General features: G+C 33.3%; 9 non-coding genes across 9 annotated transcripts; all 9 read right to left on the bottom strand.

Annotated features, from left to right (window-relative positions):
* Nucleotides 1–553: 553 nt before the first annotated feature.
* Nucleotides 554–626, bottom strand: Trnat-ugu (transfer RNA threonine (anticodon UGU)). Its single transcript has one exon. It is a non-coding gene; the product is annotated as a tRNA-Thr (tRNA).
* Nucleotides 627–3,763: 3,137 nt separating this feature from the next.
* On the bottom strand, nucleotides 3,764–3,835 carry Trnaw-cca (transfer RNA tryptophan (anticodon CCA)). The gene has a single exon. It is a non-coding gene; the product is annotated as a tRNA-Trp (tRNA).
* Nucleotides 3,836–4,574: 739 nt separating this feature from the next.
* Nucleotides 4,575–4,656, bottom strand: Trnas-uga (transfer RNA serine (anticodon UGA)). Its single transcript has one exon. It is a non-coding gene; the product is annotated as a tRNA-Ser (tRNA).
* Nucleotides 4,657–6,082: 1,426 nt separating this feature from the next.
* Nucleotides 6,083–6,155, bottom strand: Trnat-ugu (transfer RNA threonine (anticodon UGU)). The gene has a single exon. It is a non-coding gene; the product is annotated as a tRNA-Thr (tRNA).
* Nucleotides 6,156–8,461: 2,306 nt separating this feature from the next.
* Nucleotides 8,462–8,534, bottom strand: Trnat-ugu (transfer RNA threonine (anticodon UGU)). The gene has a single exon. It is a non-coding gene; the product is annotated as a tRNA-Thr (tRNA).
* A 718-nt stretch (nucleotides 8,535–9,252) lies between these two features.
* On the bottom strand, nucleotides 9,253–9,334 carry Trnas-uga (transfer RNA serine (anticodon UGA)). Its single transcript has one exon. It is a non-coding gene; the product is annotated as a tRNA-Ser (tRNA).
* A 365-nt stretch (nucleotides 9,335–9,699) lies between these two features.
* Nucleotides 9,700–9,771, bottom strand: Trnaw-cca (transfer RNA tryptophan (anticodon CCA)). Its single transcript has one exon. It is a non-coding gene; the product is annotated as a tRNA-Trp (tRNA).
* Nucleotides 9,772–10,771: 1,000 nt separating this feature from the next.
* Trnas-uga (transfer RNA serine (anticodon UGA)) lies at nucleotides 10,772–10,853 on the bottom strand. Its single transcript has one exon. It is a non-coding gene; the product is annotated as a tRNA-Ser (tRNA).
* A 365-nt stretch (nucleotides 10,854–11,218) lies between these two features.
* On the bottom strand, nucleotides 11,219–11,290 carry Trnaw-cca (transfer RNA tryptophan (anticodon CCA)). The gene has a single exon. It is a non-coding gene; the product is annotated as a tRNA-Trp (tRNA).
* Between the last annotated feature and the right edge of the window lie 6,642 nt (nucleotides 11,291–17,932).

Consider the following 17,932-nt stretch of genomic DNA (forward strand, 5'->3'; position numbering starts at 1 on the left):
TTGTTGAAAATTTGTCTGACACAATCGCATCCAAATGAATCGATCTCTCGTTTAGATTCATGAACAAATTAACATACCACACTGATAACCTTAGTATAATGATATCGGAATTTGAGAAAAGGTGAAACTTGAATTGTTTATAGAGTAATATATAAATTCTTTCCAACTATCATTAGCAATCAACTAAATTTCTTTTTTTTTTTGCTATAATTTATGATTGGCAGTAAATGTCTTTAGGTCATTTAATTATTGGACAGGTCATTCTTCTTGATCACAAATTTAAAATAAATTGTCTATAATTAAATAAAGACAGTACCTACTTTTTAACAAATATGTATGAAGTGAAAAAGAATTGAAATGCATGCATGTGTCCTCATATTTCTCAAAAAAGAGAAAAGAATATACGTAAATATTGTCATTAGACTTTCCAAGGTAAATAAAAACCAACTACTTAAAACTCTTTCAAAGTCAAATGCGTTTCAAGATTAGCGACCTCTCGTTGTTGTTCCTGTGGGGCCGATGTTATTATATATCACAATTATAAAACAAAAAAAGCCCCCAGTGAGGATCGAACTCACGACCCCTGGTTTACAAGACCAGTGCTCTAACCACTGAGCTATGGAGGCGGTCGATATTACTCGATAAATATACTACCGTTTCCTATTACAGTTAGGGAAGGTTACGACTCGTTGCCTTATCTCTGTGATCGTTCATACCAATATGTTACTGGTCAATTTACAAAAGTTCTGTTTACATTTAGATAAAAGTATATAAGCCGTGCCATGAGAAAACCAACATAGTGGGTGTGCGACCAGCATGGATCCAGACCAGCCTGCGCATCCGCGCAGTCTGGTCAGGATCCATGCTGTTCGCTAACAGTTTCTTTAATTCCAATAGGCTTTAAAAGCGAACAGCATGGAGCCTGACCAGACTGCGCGGATGCGCAGGCTGGTCTGGATCCATGCTGGTCGCAAACCCACTATGTTGATTTTCTCATGGCACGGCTCATATTATTATGTTTGATATCTTTTAAATTAAAAGCAGTGTGAGGGACAATAACGTAACGGTTATCGATTCCTTTTATCTTGGGTTTATTAAGAAAATGTCAAATTGAAACTAATAGAAATTAATAATATGTATAACTTTAAAGTGGCAAAATATTTAGACCTTGAGTATAAATCCTAATAACAATGAATAAACATTACTTGGTTTATAAGAGATACTGTCCAATTGCGAGGCTATATCCTCAATGCCGTAAGACCTCAATCTCTGGTTGAAATGATAAAGTATACGAGATGTTGATACTGGGAAGGAATCTAGAAACACCGGTTAAGTTCTCTTACGTTCATCTATCTCTGAAATAGTATTTAGGAATTCGTTCAGTCCAACCGAATCAAAGGCACTTACAAGTTAAAACATAGCAAAAGTTCCTTCTATTGCACATCTATATAAATATATAATGATCATCTGGTAAAAGTTTGGTTGCAATGTCTGTTTTGAATATTGGTCATCAGTGTGTAGAACCCCAGGATCGGACACAAGGATAAGACAATTCTACCTTATTGACATTCCATATCCCCTCGTCAGTGGCGCAGTGGTTAGCAGGTTGGACTACAACGCCAGCGATCCGAGTTCGATTTCCGGTTGCGGCTGATATCCCGACTAGTGTTCAATGCTGGGCGATTTACTTTAATTGGTACTGTTTCCAGCAGTATCGGTCTAGACTGGACTACCCACGTTAAACAAGAAACTTTACCTTTATTTTTAAGCGCCCCCGGGGGCGTTACATTTTGCACCAAAAGTTCGTTTATTTCTGTACCAAAATACAAAAAAAAACTATATAAATTTTGAAAAAGAACTATGTTGTTTTCTACTGGCTTAAACAGGTCAAGTAAGTATTTACACTAACATAAATTGTTAAATCCAACAACAAAGTAAATTCGTAATCACTTTCAGTTAAGTAAATACGGCAATTAAGAATACACTGGCTATACACATAGATCATTTCCACATGCAGTGTACCATTCCACGCGTGAATTTGTTGCTCATAATTAGAGGGTCACCACGTCGGTTTGTTTTACATATTGACCATGCATTCGAAGGTAATGACGTATGTAAACTTTTGTGACAAATAAGATGTTTGACATATTTCAACGAAGCCACTTTTCCATCCTCGGTTTTAGTATATGTAATCTGCAGAGCGCGTTAAATCAGAGAGACGCCTCAATTAGGAAAGAATAATTTTAACGTCAGAGGTTATTTTTAAGGTCACAGAGTTTGATTGGCCAGCTTATAATGACAACAGCTTTCAAATACAGTTGCTCAGTCAAGTGTGACTTACCAACCCGAAGTGTTCCTTCTCAGGATAAGTAACAATAAAAAGTACTTATATATGTATACTTTATAAGCGGCGAAACAATTATACTTAAAACGATAAACAAACATTACTCGATTTATACTCTCCAGAGGTTCGAATCCGGAACGAGGCTATATCCTCCATACCATTGGTCCCCACTCTGGTTAAAATGGTAAAGTATACAAGAGGTTGATATTATATAAGGAGTCTAGAAACTTCGGTTAGTTTGTCTTACCTTCATGTATCACTGAAAGAGTATTTAGAAAATCCTTCAACTCAACAATCAAATGCACGTATGTCAATGACTAAAATGAATATTTATTGCGAGAGGGTTCGAACCTGCGCGGGCAATGCCCTTTGGATTTCAAGTTCAACACCTTAATAAAAGTATTTATATATGTATACTTTTTAAGCGGCGAAATATTTAGACCTTGAATAATTATACTTTAAACGATGTAAAACATTACTTGGTTTATCAAAGTTCAAATCTGCAGCGACGCTATATCCTCCATTCCATAGTTTTAATGGTTCTCCGTCCATCTCTGGTTAAAATGGTTCAAAATCTTGATATTGTTAAGGAGTCTAGTAGCATTTGCTAGGTTGTCTTACCTTCACATTTCATTGAAATACTATTTAAAAATATTCTTTAGATCCGACAATTAAAGGCACGTACGATAAGTACTTACATGTCACTTATTAAAAAGTATTATTCGCTGCAAGCAGGGTCCAAATCATGTTGGGTTTATTCATTGCGTTTCACCATTCCATGTCAGTTAATCCATCATCCATCATCACATTATTTATTTAGCAAATGGTGTGTACTTCAAAAGTTCAAGATAAAGAATACAGAATACATTTTTGGTTGCGGGTTTATCCCGCTACCAAAGTTAAGTGTATTTCTGACAATCATGTAGCAATCTCTATTTGATCCCAAATCACATCCAAAGGAACTTGTTCATGTGCTACACAAAGTAGTTCCATTCATGAACAATGCGGATGAATTATCAATGATCAAGCAGCTCTTATTCATCCTCTTTCCATTCACACTGGCCATTTAGATTATATAAGATCTGTCAATGATTAGGTATTCCAGCCCGTGGTTACATCACTGACTTCAAGCTGTTCATGTAAGGTCAGGCAGAGTTTATCTTAGATATGAGGCACATTAGTATTTGTTTCTTATACATGTATATTTATAGATTGGCATTTAAAATGAAAATAACTCTAGCAAAACCCGCAACCACCAGACATCTCAAGGCTTTGATTTTAAAGACGGTAGTATGTACATAACACAAATCATAATCGGTGTATCGGTTTTTGAAAACAAAAGCTTTTTTAATAAGTTTTTCATTAAATATTCATTCTGTAAGGACTTTCCGTAAGCGCAAAAAATATTGTAAAAATATATGACCTCGACGTGATTCGAACACGCAACCTTCTGATCTGGAGTCAGACGCGCTACCGTTGCGCCACGAAGCCTGTTGATATAAACTTTACTTATTTACCTATATAACATTTAGATATAATTCGTTTATTGAACACATTTATAAAATAACCAGGATGTATGTTAACTGATTTATGTCATTTTCTTATTTAAATCAGATGTATTTTATGTACTTGATGAAAAAATGTCTGACGCAATCGCACCGAAATGAATCGATCTCTCATTTAGATTCATGGAAATGCTATCGAAATTGGGAAAAGGTGAAATTGAATTGTTTATAAAGAGATATGTAACATTCTTTTCAACTATCATTTGCAATCAACTAAACTTCAATTATTTCTATAATTTTCGATTGGCAATAAATGACGACTTTAGTTCATTTTATTGTTTGACAGGTCATTCTTTCTTGATCACAAATTTAAAGTACATTGTCTGTAATAAACTGAGACAGTACCTACGTTTTAAAAATATGTATGAAGTGAAATAGAATTGAAATGTACGAATGTGTCCTCGTATTTCTCAAAAAAGAAATATGTTAATAATATTTTAACCAAGAGTGCATACATAAGAGCATTCAGTATTTTTATATACAAGAAATTTTTGTGATAAAGGATTTTTTTTCAAGAATTGAATGCTATTTTATAAAATAAAAACCATCTACTTTGTTGTCTTACCTTCACATTTCATTTAATAGTATTTAGAAATATTCTTTCTATCCTACAATGAAAGGCACGCATGATAAGTACTTATATATCACTTATCAAAAAGTATATTCGCTGCGAGCAGGGTTCGAACCTGCGCGGGCAATGCCCATTGGATTTCAAGTCTAACGCCTTAACCACTCGGCCATCACAGCCTTGTCTACATTTCCGATAGTTTTCTTTCTAAATTTTATCTCTAAAATAGTATCTTTCAATATTGATTAACTTAGAAAAATATTATATACAATAATACATGTCACTTTATTTATCCCAGTCAGGTAGGGATAATTCTTTCCGTTTCTCCATTATCATCCATCATCACATTATTATTTTTAGTAGGTGGTTTGTATTTCAAAATTTCAAGATACAGAACACAGAATGTTTTTGTTGAAAGACGGTAATAATTATATTATATCGGTTTATCGCTATTGAAAAACAAATGCTAGATATTTGATCAAATGTTTATTCTGTTTAAATAATTTTCATAAGCAAAATTATTTAATTCTTTCACTAGACAAAATTTATAAAATATATGACCTCGACGTGATTCGAACAGGCAACCTTCTGGTCTGGAGTAAGACGCACGCGCTACCGTTGTGCCACGAAGCCTGTTGAATAATATTTATTTATTTATCTATATACAGTACAGATATAACTCATTTATTGAACACATTTATAAAATAACCAGGATCATGAGGATGTATGTCAACTGATTTATATACTTTCCTTATTTATATCAGATTTTTTTATGTACTTTATGAAAAATCTCTGAGGCAATTACATCGAAATGAATTGATCTTTCATTTAAACAAACTGACAAACTTAGCAAAAGGCTATTGGAATTTTGAAAAAAAAGTGAAAATTAATTGTTGCTAGAGAGATATTTATCTTTTTATCAGTCATCATTTGCAATCAACTAAACTGCTATTATTGCTATAAGTTTTAATTTGCAAAAAAAGCATATGATATTAAAGCGATAAACTGAGGATTTGATATCAAAACTCAATGAGAAATACAAATCTTTTGGTCGTTTTACTATTCGACACGTCATTCTACTTGATCACAAAAATTAATTATCTGTAATTAATTAGTGACAGTGCCTATATTGTACAAAATGTGTATGAAGTGAATATATATGGTGTGAAAAGGCTTTGAAATGCATGCATGTGTCAATAAAGGTAAATAAAACCAGCCACTTAAAAATCTTCTTAAGTCAAACGCGTTTCAAGATTAGCGACCGCCCATTGTTGTTCCTGTTGGACAGATGTTATTACATGTCACAATACAATTATAAAACACAAGGAACTTCCGTGGCCGTGTGGTTAAGGTCTCTGACTCAAAACACTTGCCCCGATGTGTGTCCGAGCCTCACTCGGGGCGTTGAATCCTTCATGTGAGGAAGCAATTCAGCTGGTTTACGGAAGGTCGGTGGTTCTACTAAAGCGCCTGCTCGTGATGAAATAATGCACGGAGATGCATCTGGGATCTTCCTCCTCCATCAAAGTTGGAAAGTCTCCATATGACCTATAATTGTGACGTTGAGACGAAAACCAAAAAGGAAAAACAATTATAAAACAAACCAGCCCCCAGTGAGGATCGAACTCACGACCCCTGGTTTACAAGACCAGTGCTCTAACCACTGAGCTATGGAGGCGGTTGATTCTACGCGGAACCATGTATTGGACTTATTTATATAAATATATATACATGTATAATTAGTGTACTTACTATCATTTCCTAATACAGTGGGGATAAGGTCACGACCCGTTATCTTATCTCTCTTGTCGTTCATAACAATATTATATTCCTGGTAAATTTGCAAGAGTTCTCATTTATGTTTAGATATGAGCGTAATGTGCGTGACACAATAAGGCTACGGTTATCAATGGGATATTTAACAGATGTTTCAAATAAACTCAAACTAACAGAAGTCGATAAAACATATAACATTTAAGCGGCGAAATATCTAGACCTTGAGTAATAATACTAATAACGATATACAAACATTACTAGGTTTATCAAAGTTACACTCCAAATGTTCAAATCCAGAGCGATGCTATAGTCTCCATGCTATATTGTAATGGTTCTCTGTCCATCTCTGGTTAAAGCAGCATGCCTCCAGATCGTTCGACAACAAAAAAATAATATTTTTTAGACATCTTGAAATAAATGCTATATTTCTTAAGAAGGCTTTAAAACTTAATTACTGACACACTTTCTGTTACGGAAACACTTGAGAATTTGCTGGTTTTTTTTTTTTTTTTTTTTTTTTTTTTTTCGTTAGTTTCGTTAGTCATTGATTTGACTTAAAATAATTTATTATATGCATGTCTCTTTGTTTGTCCAAGTCATGTTGGGATTATTCATTTCGTTCCGCCATTCCATGTCAATAAATCCATCATTCATCATCACGTTATTTATTTAGTAAGTGGTTTGTAGTTCAAAAGTTCAAGATACAGAGTACAGAATGTTTTTGTTTAAAGACGGCAATATTAGCACCAATCATTATCGGTGTATCATATTGGAAAACAAACGCCTATTAATAAGTTTTTCCTCAAATGTTTATTCTGTAAGGAATTTCCATAATCAAAGAATATTTTAACATATATGACGACCTCGACGTAACCGTCTGATCTGGAGTCAGTGCATACAATATTTTTATATATAAGAACTTTTTGTCATGAAGGAAATTTATTTAAGAATTGAACACACTATGTACCCGGATAATCCTAACTCTGTTCAGCGAACCTAACTCAGGGACAACATGGCTGACAGAAAGACCATTTATGTAGTTAATTTCCCTGTCTTTTTTCATGTTTTTATGTTGGTATGCAATGTTAGCGTAAAACTTTTGATAGCCATAATATCTTGTATTGATAACATGTTTTGTGTACTAAATATTTAATCGACAATGCACATTATGTGGCTGGAATTTATTAAAATGTACTCAAAGAAGTCTTCAAAATGAACATGTTTTATGTTTCTAACTGTTTTAAAGTACCAGAAATTGCAATAAGACCTTACTTATCAACTGTATTAGTTCAATAAACATCTCTTTGACAATGTTTAACAGTATCAACGTTTGAAATTCATTTTTCTAGCTTAAAAACTTGATTATGAGGTGGGTTTAGATTTGCGGATAATTCCTGACTGGTATATGAAACAGTGTTGGATAAATACGAACTTAGAATGGATAAACACCTAACCAACGAAAACCTAGCTGTTCGTCTGTGCTTTATGTATGAATTGTAGATGCTCATAGTTCTTTGACCCACCCATCCATGCAGGGAAGTGGATTTTTCATTCTGTGTGTCCACAGACAAGCAGAATTTGTCAGGTATAAAATGACTGTATATGTATCTGGTGTATATAATATTATATATATGTTTGTTTGTTTGTTTGTTTGTTTTGGGTTTAACGCCGTTTTTCAACAGTATTTCAGTTATATAACGGCGGGCAGTTAACCTAACCAGTGTTCCTGGATTCTGTACCAGTACAAACCTGTTCTCCGCAAGTAACTGCCAGCTTCCCCACATGAATCAGAGGTGGAGGACTAATGATTTCAGACACATTGTCGTTTATCAAATTGTCACGGAGAACATACGCCCCGCCCGAGGATCGAACTCGCGACCCCGCGATCCGTAGACCAACGCTCTTACCTACTGAGCTAAGCGGGCGGGCTATCTATATATATATATATATATATATATATATATATATATATATATATATATATATATATCACATTGAGACTTTGTTACAGGATGACGATATGTTTTAGATTTGTCATTTAACAAACAAAAAAACATTTTACGTAAATATTTTCATTAGACTTTCCAAGGTAAATAAAAACCAACTACTTAAACCTCTTTCAAAGTCAAATGCATTTCAAGATTAGCGACCTCCGGTTGTTGTTCCTGTGGGAAGATGTTATTATATGTCACAATTATAAAACAAACAAGCCCCCAGTGAGGATCGAACTCACGACCCCTGGTTTACAAGACCAGTGCTCTAACCACTGAGCTATGGAGGCGGGCGACAGTAGTCGATAAATATACTATCGTTTCCTATTTCAATTAGGAGACGGTTACGACTCGTTACCTTATCTCTATGATCGTTCATAACAATATGTTCCTGGTCAATTTGCGAAAGTTCTCATTTATATTTAGATAAAAGTATATTATGCTTGACATCTATTAATTTTAAAGAAGTGTGAGGGACAATAAAAGGTACTTATATATATATATATACTTTATAAGCGGCGAAACATTTAGACCTTGAATAATTATACTTCGTTCAGCTCAACAATCAAAGGTACGTATGAAAAATACTTATTATGTCAATGTCTAAAAAGAATATTTGTTGCGAGCAGGAATCGAACCTGGGCGGGCAATGCCCTTTGGATTTCAAGTTTAACGCTTCATTAAAAGTATTTATATATGTAAACTTTTTAAGCGGCGAAATTTTTAGACCTTGAATAATTATACTTTAAACGATGTAAAACATTACTTGGTTTATCAAAGATACTCTTCAAATGTTCGAATCTGCAGCGACGCTATATTCTCCATTTCATAGTTTAAACGGTTCTCTGTCTATCGCTGGTTAAAATGGTACAAAATGTTGATATTGGTAAGGAATCTAGTAGCAGTGGTCAGGTTGTCTTAACTTCACATTTCATTTAATAGTATTTAAAAATATTCTTTCAATCACGTATGATAAGTACTTATATATCACTTATTGAAAAGTATATTCGCTGCGAGCAGGGTTCGAACCTGCGCGGGCAATGCCCATTGGATTTCAAGTCCAACGCCTTAACCACTCGGCCATCACAGCTATATCTTAAAATTCGATAGTTTTCTTTCTAAATTTATCTATAAAATAGTATATTTCGATTTTGATTTAACTTAGAAAAATATTATACACACGTCCCTATGTTTATGGATAATTATTCCGTTTCGTCATTATCATCCATCATCACATTATTTATTTAGTAAGTGGTTTGCACTTCAAAAGTTAAAGATACAGAACACAGAATGCTTTTGTTGAAAGACGATTATATGTATATTTCAGAAATCTTATCGGTTTATCGCTATTGAAAAAACAAATGCAAGATATTTAATCAAATGTTTATTCTGTTTAAATAGTTTCCATAAGCAAAATTATTTAATTTTTCTACTAGACAAAGTTCATAAAATATATGACCTCGACGTGATTCGAACACGCAACCTTCTGATCTGGAGTCAGACGCGCTACCGTTGCGCCACGAAGCCTGTTAATATACACTCTTCTTATTTATTTATATACAATAAAGATAACTGATTAATTTAACACTTTCATAAAATCATAAAATAACCAGGATGTATGTTAACTGATATATGCTCTTTCTTATTTAGATCAGATGTATTTTATGTACTTAATGAAAAAAATGTCTGACACAATCGCATCGAAATAAATCGATCTCTCATTTAGATACATTGACAAATAATTACATTGATAAGGCTATCGGAATTTGGAAAAAAGGTGAAAGTTAAATTGTATATATAGAGATATTTGACGTTCTTTCCAACAATCATTTGCAATCAACTAAACTTCAATTATTTCGATAATTTTCAATTTGCAATATATAGCTTTACGTCGTTTTATTATTCGACAGGTCATTCTTCTTGATAACATATCTAAAGTAAATTGTTTATAATTAAATAGAGATTAACAAGTTGACTTGCACCCCATGTCTATAATACTCGAGAGAGGAGTTCAAAGATGGATGAATGCATTGATGGATGGATGGGATGGGATGGGATGGATAGATAGATAGATAGATAGATAATCAAAGGTACGTATGAAAAATACTTATTATGTCAATGTCTAAAAAGAATATTTGTTGCGAGCAGGAATCGAACCTGGGCGGGCAATGCCCTTGGGATTTCAAGTTTAACGCTTCATTAAAAGTATTTATATATGTAAACTTTTTAAGCGGCGAAATTTTTAGACCTTGAATAATTATACTTTAAACGATGTAAAACATTACTTGGTTTATCAAAGATACTCTTCAAATGTTCGAATCTGCAGCGACGCTATATTCTCCATTTCATAGTTTAAACGGTTCTCTGTCTATCGCTGGTTAAAATGGTACAAAATGTTGATATTGGTAAGGAATCTAGTAGCAGTGGTCAGGTTGTCTTAACTTCACATTTCATTTAATAGTATTTAAAAATATTCTTTCAATCACGTATGATAAGTACTTATATATCACTTATTGAAAAGTATAGTCGCTGCGAGCAGGGTTCGAACCTGCTCGGGCAATGCCCATTGGATTTCAAGTCCAACGCCTTAACCACTCGGCCATCACAGCTATATCTTGATATTCGATAGTTTTCTTTCTAAATTTATCTCTAAAATAGTATATTTCGATTTTGATTTAACTTAGAAAAATATTATACACACGTCCCTATGTTTATGGATAATTATTCCGTTTCGTCATTAACATCCATCATCACATTATTTATTTAGTAAGTGGTTTGCACTTCAAAAGTTAAAGATACAGAACACAGAATGCTTTTGTTGAAAGACGATTATATGTATATTTCAGAAATCTTATCGGTTTATCCTATTGAAAAAACAAATGCAAGATATTTGATCAAATGTTTATTCTGTTTAAATAGTTTCCATAAGCAAAATTATTTAATTTTTCTACTAGACAAAGTTCATAAAAATATATGACCTCGACGTGATTCGAACACGCAACCTTCTGATCTGGAGTCAGACGCGCTACCGTTGCGCCACGAAGCCTGTTAATATACACTCTTCTTATTTATTTATATACAATAAAGATAACTGATTAATTTAACACTTTCATAAAATCATAAAATAACCAGAATGTATGTTAACTGATTTATGCTCTTTCTTATTTAGATCAGATGTATTTTATGTACTTAATGAAAAAAATGTCTGACACAATCGCATCGAAATAAATCGATCTCTCATTTAGATACATTGACAAATAATTACATTGATAAGGCTATCGGAATTTGGAAAAAAGGTGAAAGTTAAATTGTTCATAGAGAGATATTTAACGTTCTTTCCAACAATCATTTGCAATCAACTAAACTTCAATTATTTCGATAATTTTCAATTTGCAATATATAGCTTTACGTCGTTTTATTATTCGACAGGTCATTCTTCTTGATAACATATCTAAAGTAAATTGTTTATAATTAAATAGAGACTAACAAGTTGACTTGCACCCCATGTCTATAATACTCGAGAGAGGAGTTCAAAGATGGATGAATGCATTGATGGAGGGATGGGATGGGATGGATAGATAGATAGATAGATAGATAGATAGGTAGGTAGGGTAGGTAGGTAGATAGATAGATAGATAGATATGTATGAAGTTAAACAACTTTGAAATGCATGCATTTTTCCTTATATTTCTCAAATCGAAATATGTTTATAATATTTAACCAAACTTGCATACATATGTGCATTCAATATTTTTATATAGATAGATAGATAGTTTATTAACAAAAGGTTACAAACCCATGAGTTCACATATAACATATAATCATATAACATTTAAATAGTAATGTCAATGGCGGTGTGAAAATTAGTGATTTTACAAATACACATAAGATCAGATGTATACCTATGCAATTTGACATATCTTTAAGCAATTGTCTTGGTCATAAACAGTTCTGTCAATTAACACCAATTCCTGGACATATTAACTACATACTAAACTCGTTATAATTAAGTTGGAATCTACTACTTAAACCTGTAATTATCTAGATATACTATCATTTGTCTTGATCATAAACATTTCTGTCAGTTAACACAAATCTCTGAACATATTAACTACATACTAAACTCGTTATAATTAAATGAGAACCTACATAAACATGTAATTATCTGCATATAATATCAGAGAGGAGAAAAGTGTGTTAAGGGTAATAGATAGTTTTACGAATTTCAAAAGCCCTGTATACAAAAGTGGACAATTTTTTCAGGGTAGAAATGTTTTCAGTTGATAACAGTTCTGTAAATTTAGGTATGTTTGGGTTTTTCCAGTAATATTTATGTATATACTTCGCTCTGAGGTCTTTATATAGTTTACATTCTAGTAAAAAGTGAAATTCGTCCGCTAGGTTATTACATATCACACATTTCCTTTCATTTCTTTCGATTTTGTTCGGCTTGTGCCATCTGCCTGTTTCTATCAATAATTTATGTGCTGACAATCTCAGTCGTGTTAATGCTATTCTAAATTTCATTACATAAACATTATCTAAGTAAGACTTAAAACCGAAGGTTGAAAACAGTTTGTAAGAAGAAGCCCTTGAAGAATTCTCTAAAGATTCATTCCAATGTTGCATGAAATTGTCTCTTATTCTTTGTTTGAAGATAAATAAGAATAAAGTTTCATTTCCTACTCCTTGATTTAACCAAACATAGTGAAATCCCAATTGTTCTAATAATGATTTGACTGATTTTGCCCAACAATTATTATTTGGTTTAAGCTCCAACTGATGTATCATCATGTCATAAACTTTTCTAATATATCGGTTTCTTTCTGATTTCAATATTTTAAACCAAAATTTTATTATCTGATACAGTCTATTATTTATTAAAGGTTCTCGTCCTAACTCTCCATATATAAACGAATTTTGTGTTTGTAACCGTACGCCTAATAAATTTTTGCAAAACTGCAAATGAATATTTTCTAACTTCTTTGATTCTTTAAAGCCCCATACCTCACAACCATAGTTTAAAATTGGTATAATTAGCTTATCGAAAAGATCTAGTGTGTGTGTTACTGAAAAATTGTTGAAATTTTGTATATACATTTTAAGTTTGAAAATTGCCTTTAGTGCCTGACCTGCTAGAGCTTCATAAGTTTTTGAAAATGACCCGCCTGTGGTAAAAACTACTCCTAAATATGTGAATTTACTAACTATTTCAATTTCTGCATCTCCATATACAAATCTAAGATTTCTTCTATTTCTTCCCCCTTTTCTAAAAACCATTACTTTTGTTTTATTTGCATTTACGGTAAGTTTCCATTTGTCGCAATATTCCTTTAATACCTCTAGCCCATATTGAAGTTCCTCTGCTGTTTCGGAAATAATAGCGATATCATCGGCGTACAATAGTAAAAATAGTTTGAGCATTCCTAAATCGATGCCATGAAAACCTTTGAGCATAAAAGTATCTTCTAGATCGTTTATGTACATAGAAAAAAGAAAAGGCGACAGACAGTCCCCTTGACGAACCCCTAGCATACATATAAAGCTTTCGCTCAGCGAATTTTGTACCTTAATTCTTGACTTAACGGCTGAATACATAGATTTTAGAACTGACATTATTTTCCCTCTTACGCCTATTTGGATTAGTTTCAGCCAAAGATTATCCCTCACAATAAAATCGAAAGCCTTCGTGTAATCTACAAAGCAGACAAACAAATGTTTATTTTCGTTAAGTATGTGATTTATTACACTTTGCAGGACAAAAATGTTGTCAACTGTTCCCATTTGCGATCTAAACCCTGCTTGCGCTTCAATATATACGTGATAGTATTCAGCCCATTTATTTAGTCGTGTATTCAAGATCCTGGTAAAAAGTTTTCCTAGTGTGCTTAACAATGTGACCCCCCTATAATTTTCTGGTGAGGCTGGATCTCCTTTTTTAAATATAGGTATTATAAAACCTTCTGCCCATGTATATGGAAAGTACCCTTCATTCAATAGCTTATTAAAAAGTTTATGCAGATACGGTAGTAAAGATGTTGTACCATATTTGAAAAACTCATTTATAAAAAAATCTGGCCCTCCGGATTTCCCGTTACTCAGCTCTGTACACGAGCGTAAAATTTCGCTTTCGCTTATTTCTAGATCTAGTTCCTCAAACATACTTTGAAATTCCCCTTTTACAAACCGCTCGTTAAAATAAATTGCATCTTCATCTGGTTGAAAAAATACTGAATCCGGATTGTTAATGGCTTTAAAATACTGGGCAAAAGTTTTATTCGATACGTTCTGTTTGTTATCACGTACACTTGTATTTTTTAACAATTTCCAGTATTCTTTTGCGTTTTTGTACCGTAAGTCTTCTAACTTTTTAGTTTGCTTACCATCATAATCTGTTTTCTTTTTTCTCAAAATTGTTTTATATTCAGTTCTAGACTGGACCATATTTTTTCTGTTTTCGGAGCTTTTATCTTCTCTGTATATATTCAAATTTGTATAAAAATCTTTCTGCTTTGTTTTGCATTCAGTATCATACCAAGGCTTTTTATTTTTTTCAGGCTTTGAGAAATGAGTATTTCTTTTGAAAAGTGGGTCACAGACGCCTGTCAAAAAGTCGTTAAATTGTTGTAAATTTTCCTCAATGCCCTGTTCATCTGTAATAGATTCTAGCTCTAAAATTAAAGGTTCTAGTTTTATATATGCATTTGTATTTAACGACTCTAAAAATGCTTGTTTTTTGTCTTGGTTCCAGATATATTTATAATTTACATATTCCATATTCTCATCGGCCATATTTTCATCATTGTTTTGCTTACCTACGTTATTACCTTGAATAGAAAAAAATATTGTGCAATGATCTGACAAAATATTTGGGTCCTCAACATCGAAAGAAGTTAATACTGACATAATATCTGGCTTACAAAGAACATAATCTACAGTGCTACTGCCCGCATTCTTAACACAAGTAAATTTGCCCGTATATTTGTCGTTACCCACCCTTCCATTCATAATTCTTAGACCTGTCATTTTACAGAAATCTATCAATAATCTTCCATTTTCGTTAACGACCGTGTCCTGGTAATTTCGAGGCAAAACTAAATCCTCTAAATATTCTTCTGGCATAAGGTCAACATTAAAAAGATACTCATTTTCAACATAATCACTTAAATGTCCTACTCTACTATTTAGGTCGCCTGTTACCAAAAACTGGCAATTTTCGCCATATATATTTATAAAATCTAACATATCTTCCGCTATAAAATCAAAAATACATTTATCATTTAGTACCTCTCTAGAACTGCCTCTCGGTATATTGTAACATAAGCAACATATAATATCTGAAGTATGATTTAACAAATGCTTATCTAATTTGATCCATATAATACAGTCATCTGTCGTTTTCAGAAATTCAACATGATTTTTTATTTGGTCTTTAATATATATAATAATGCCTCCACTATCTCTCCGTGCATTTTTGTGAGTTAAACCGCGATCAAGTTTATAGTAAATGAAGCCGTCCATATGGCAATCAAATTTGTCACTGAGCCATGTCTCGGTCAGTAAAATAATTTCACTATTCATAAATAGTTTTGAAAGTTCCGGAGATTCAAGTTTGTTGTATCGTTTTCCTCTCAAACCCTGAATATTTAATAAAGAAAAACGCAATTCACTTTTCTCCTCATTTTCCTATGTTGTAGCGTTTCCCCTTTGGTGCCCCTCCTCGTCTGATTTTGAGTTCAATAGTGGGTTTTTACTGATTCTATTTTTAGACGCCGACCTACTTCTCTGTGCTCGTGCAGTGGACAATGTCCGCGTTGTGTTTTTCACTTTCTGTGGATTTTCAGTTTTGTTTGTGGTTTTATTCTGGATTTGTGGGACAGAATTTATTGTTTGTGACTTCGTAGTACTTCTGCTACGATGTGGAGTTTTAAACACTTCCTTACGCGTCGTCTCGTTACTTTCAGGTAAGTTATTTTCACTTTCATTGATGCATGTATTGATGTCACGTGGGGGAGATTTATATTTAGCTGAACTTGACATTGACCTACACCTGTCATTTTTGTTTACATTTTTGGGGTAGGTGAGATCACTCTGATTTCTTGGTCTTGTTTTGTCGTTTCTTTTGATTATATTGTCAAATTCGAAAACTTCATCACGAACCAAGTGTTGGGGAGTCTGGCTGCTTTCGTGTTCACGTACGTGATGATCTGTCTGTTTGTCCTGTTGATAATCGGATGGCTCAAAACAGTCAACCCGTGATTCATTCAGGATATCAAACCAGTTGGGGAACTTATCGTCACATAAGCGATCGTTTATGTATAGCTTGGCTGGATACTTTATGACTACTTTCTCTCGTTTAGTTCGAGCTATTCTTGCTTCTTTGGAGTTATATAATGCTCTCCGGGCGTTAACTATCTCCCGAGGGTAGTCTCTATCAATACTGAAGGGAGTTCCCTTTAATCTATATGCATTATCTAAGATGATATCTGTGTCGACATAGTCCCGAAATTTGACGATCAGAGGCCTCTTGAGGTCTTCCATATCTCTATACTTTGGATTGCGCAGCGAGCCAAGCCGATGTGCCCTTTCTATAACCACATTTTGATGGTCTTTTGGTGGGTCAAGGTTGAGTTCATCTTTGAGAAAATTTATTATCATTTCAGTATGTGGGATGTTTAGATTTTCTGTCAAGCCCCAAAATATCAGATTATTTCGACGACTTCTTGCTTCTATATCTAGCGATCTGTAAGACAACATCTTTAGTTTTTTGTTTTGCACATCGATGCATCTTTCTACCCATGAAACTCTTTCATGTGCAAGGGACACTTTTTCATTCACCTGTGTAATGCTTTCAATATATTTTGATTGTTTCATGTCTAAGGACTCTAACTTGTCAAAGTTTCTGTTCATACCTTCAAATAGTGCATTTAGTTTATCATCTGTGGAAAGTCTCAAAAAATCATCACAATCTACACTACTGTTCTTTTTCTTTCTCTTTCTGTCCTGTGTCTTCCACGTATCGTCTCCCCACCCATCAGTGCTCAATGACCGCTCAAACCGGTTCTTTGTGCTGACCATTATCTCTTCATGAACGCTTGTATCGTTACTCATATCTCACTCTATCAATTTCCAATACTTTACCAATGTCAGAAACAATATTATGTTTTTAATCGTGTTCGTACTTTTACGATTTCTTATTTTTTCATCTCTCTCTTTGTTTACACGACTGACCGCCATTGACCGGAAGTCCGATTATATACAAGAAATGTTTGTGATGAAGGAAATTTATTTAAGTATTGAATGTTATATTTGCGCGTGTATATGGGTATAAACCACATTTGGACATTTTTTGCAGGATGAAGATGTGTTTTTAGATTTGCCATTTAACAAACAAAAAGATTTTTTTCCAATAAACTCAAATATTACCCATTCTTTCAATTTTTTTACCGTTTCAATTGTGATAAACAGTGTATTTTGCCAAAGTATGTCATTTTACGGACAAAAACATTGATCAAACTTGATGAAATGAGGTATTTCAATTTAAATTTGTAAGGAATTGGCAAATATATGGGGTTTTGTAAAACTGCAAAAGTGTATGGCCAATTCAGTGTTCATCTTAAATTTCTCGTAGGGCACCATGATTTTAGACTATCAACCTCGAGTTATATAACCACCTACTCAATTATTA

Source organism: Mercenaria mercenaria, chromosome 3 (assembly GCF_021730395.1).
Source record: "Mercenaria mercenaria strain notata chromosome 3, MADL_Memer_1, whole genome shotgun sequence".
Taxonomy (NCBI): Eukaryota; Metazoa; Mollusca; class Bivalvia; order Venerida; family Veneridae; genus Mercenaria; species Mercenaria mercenaria.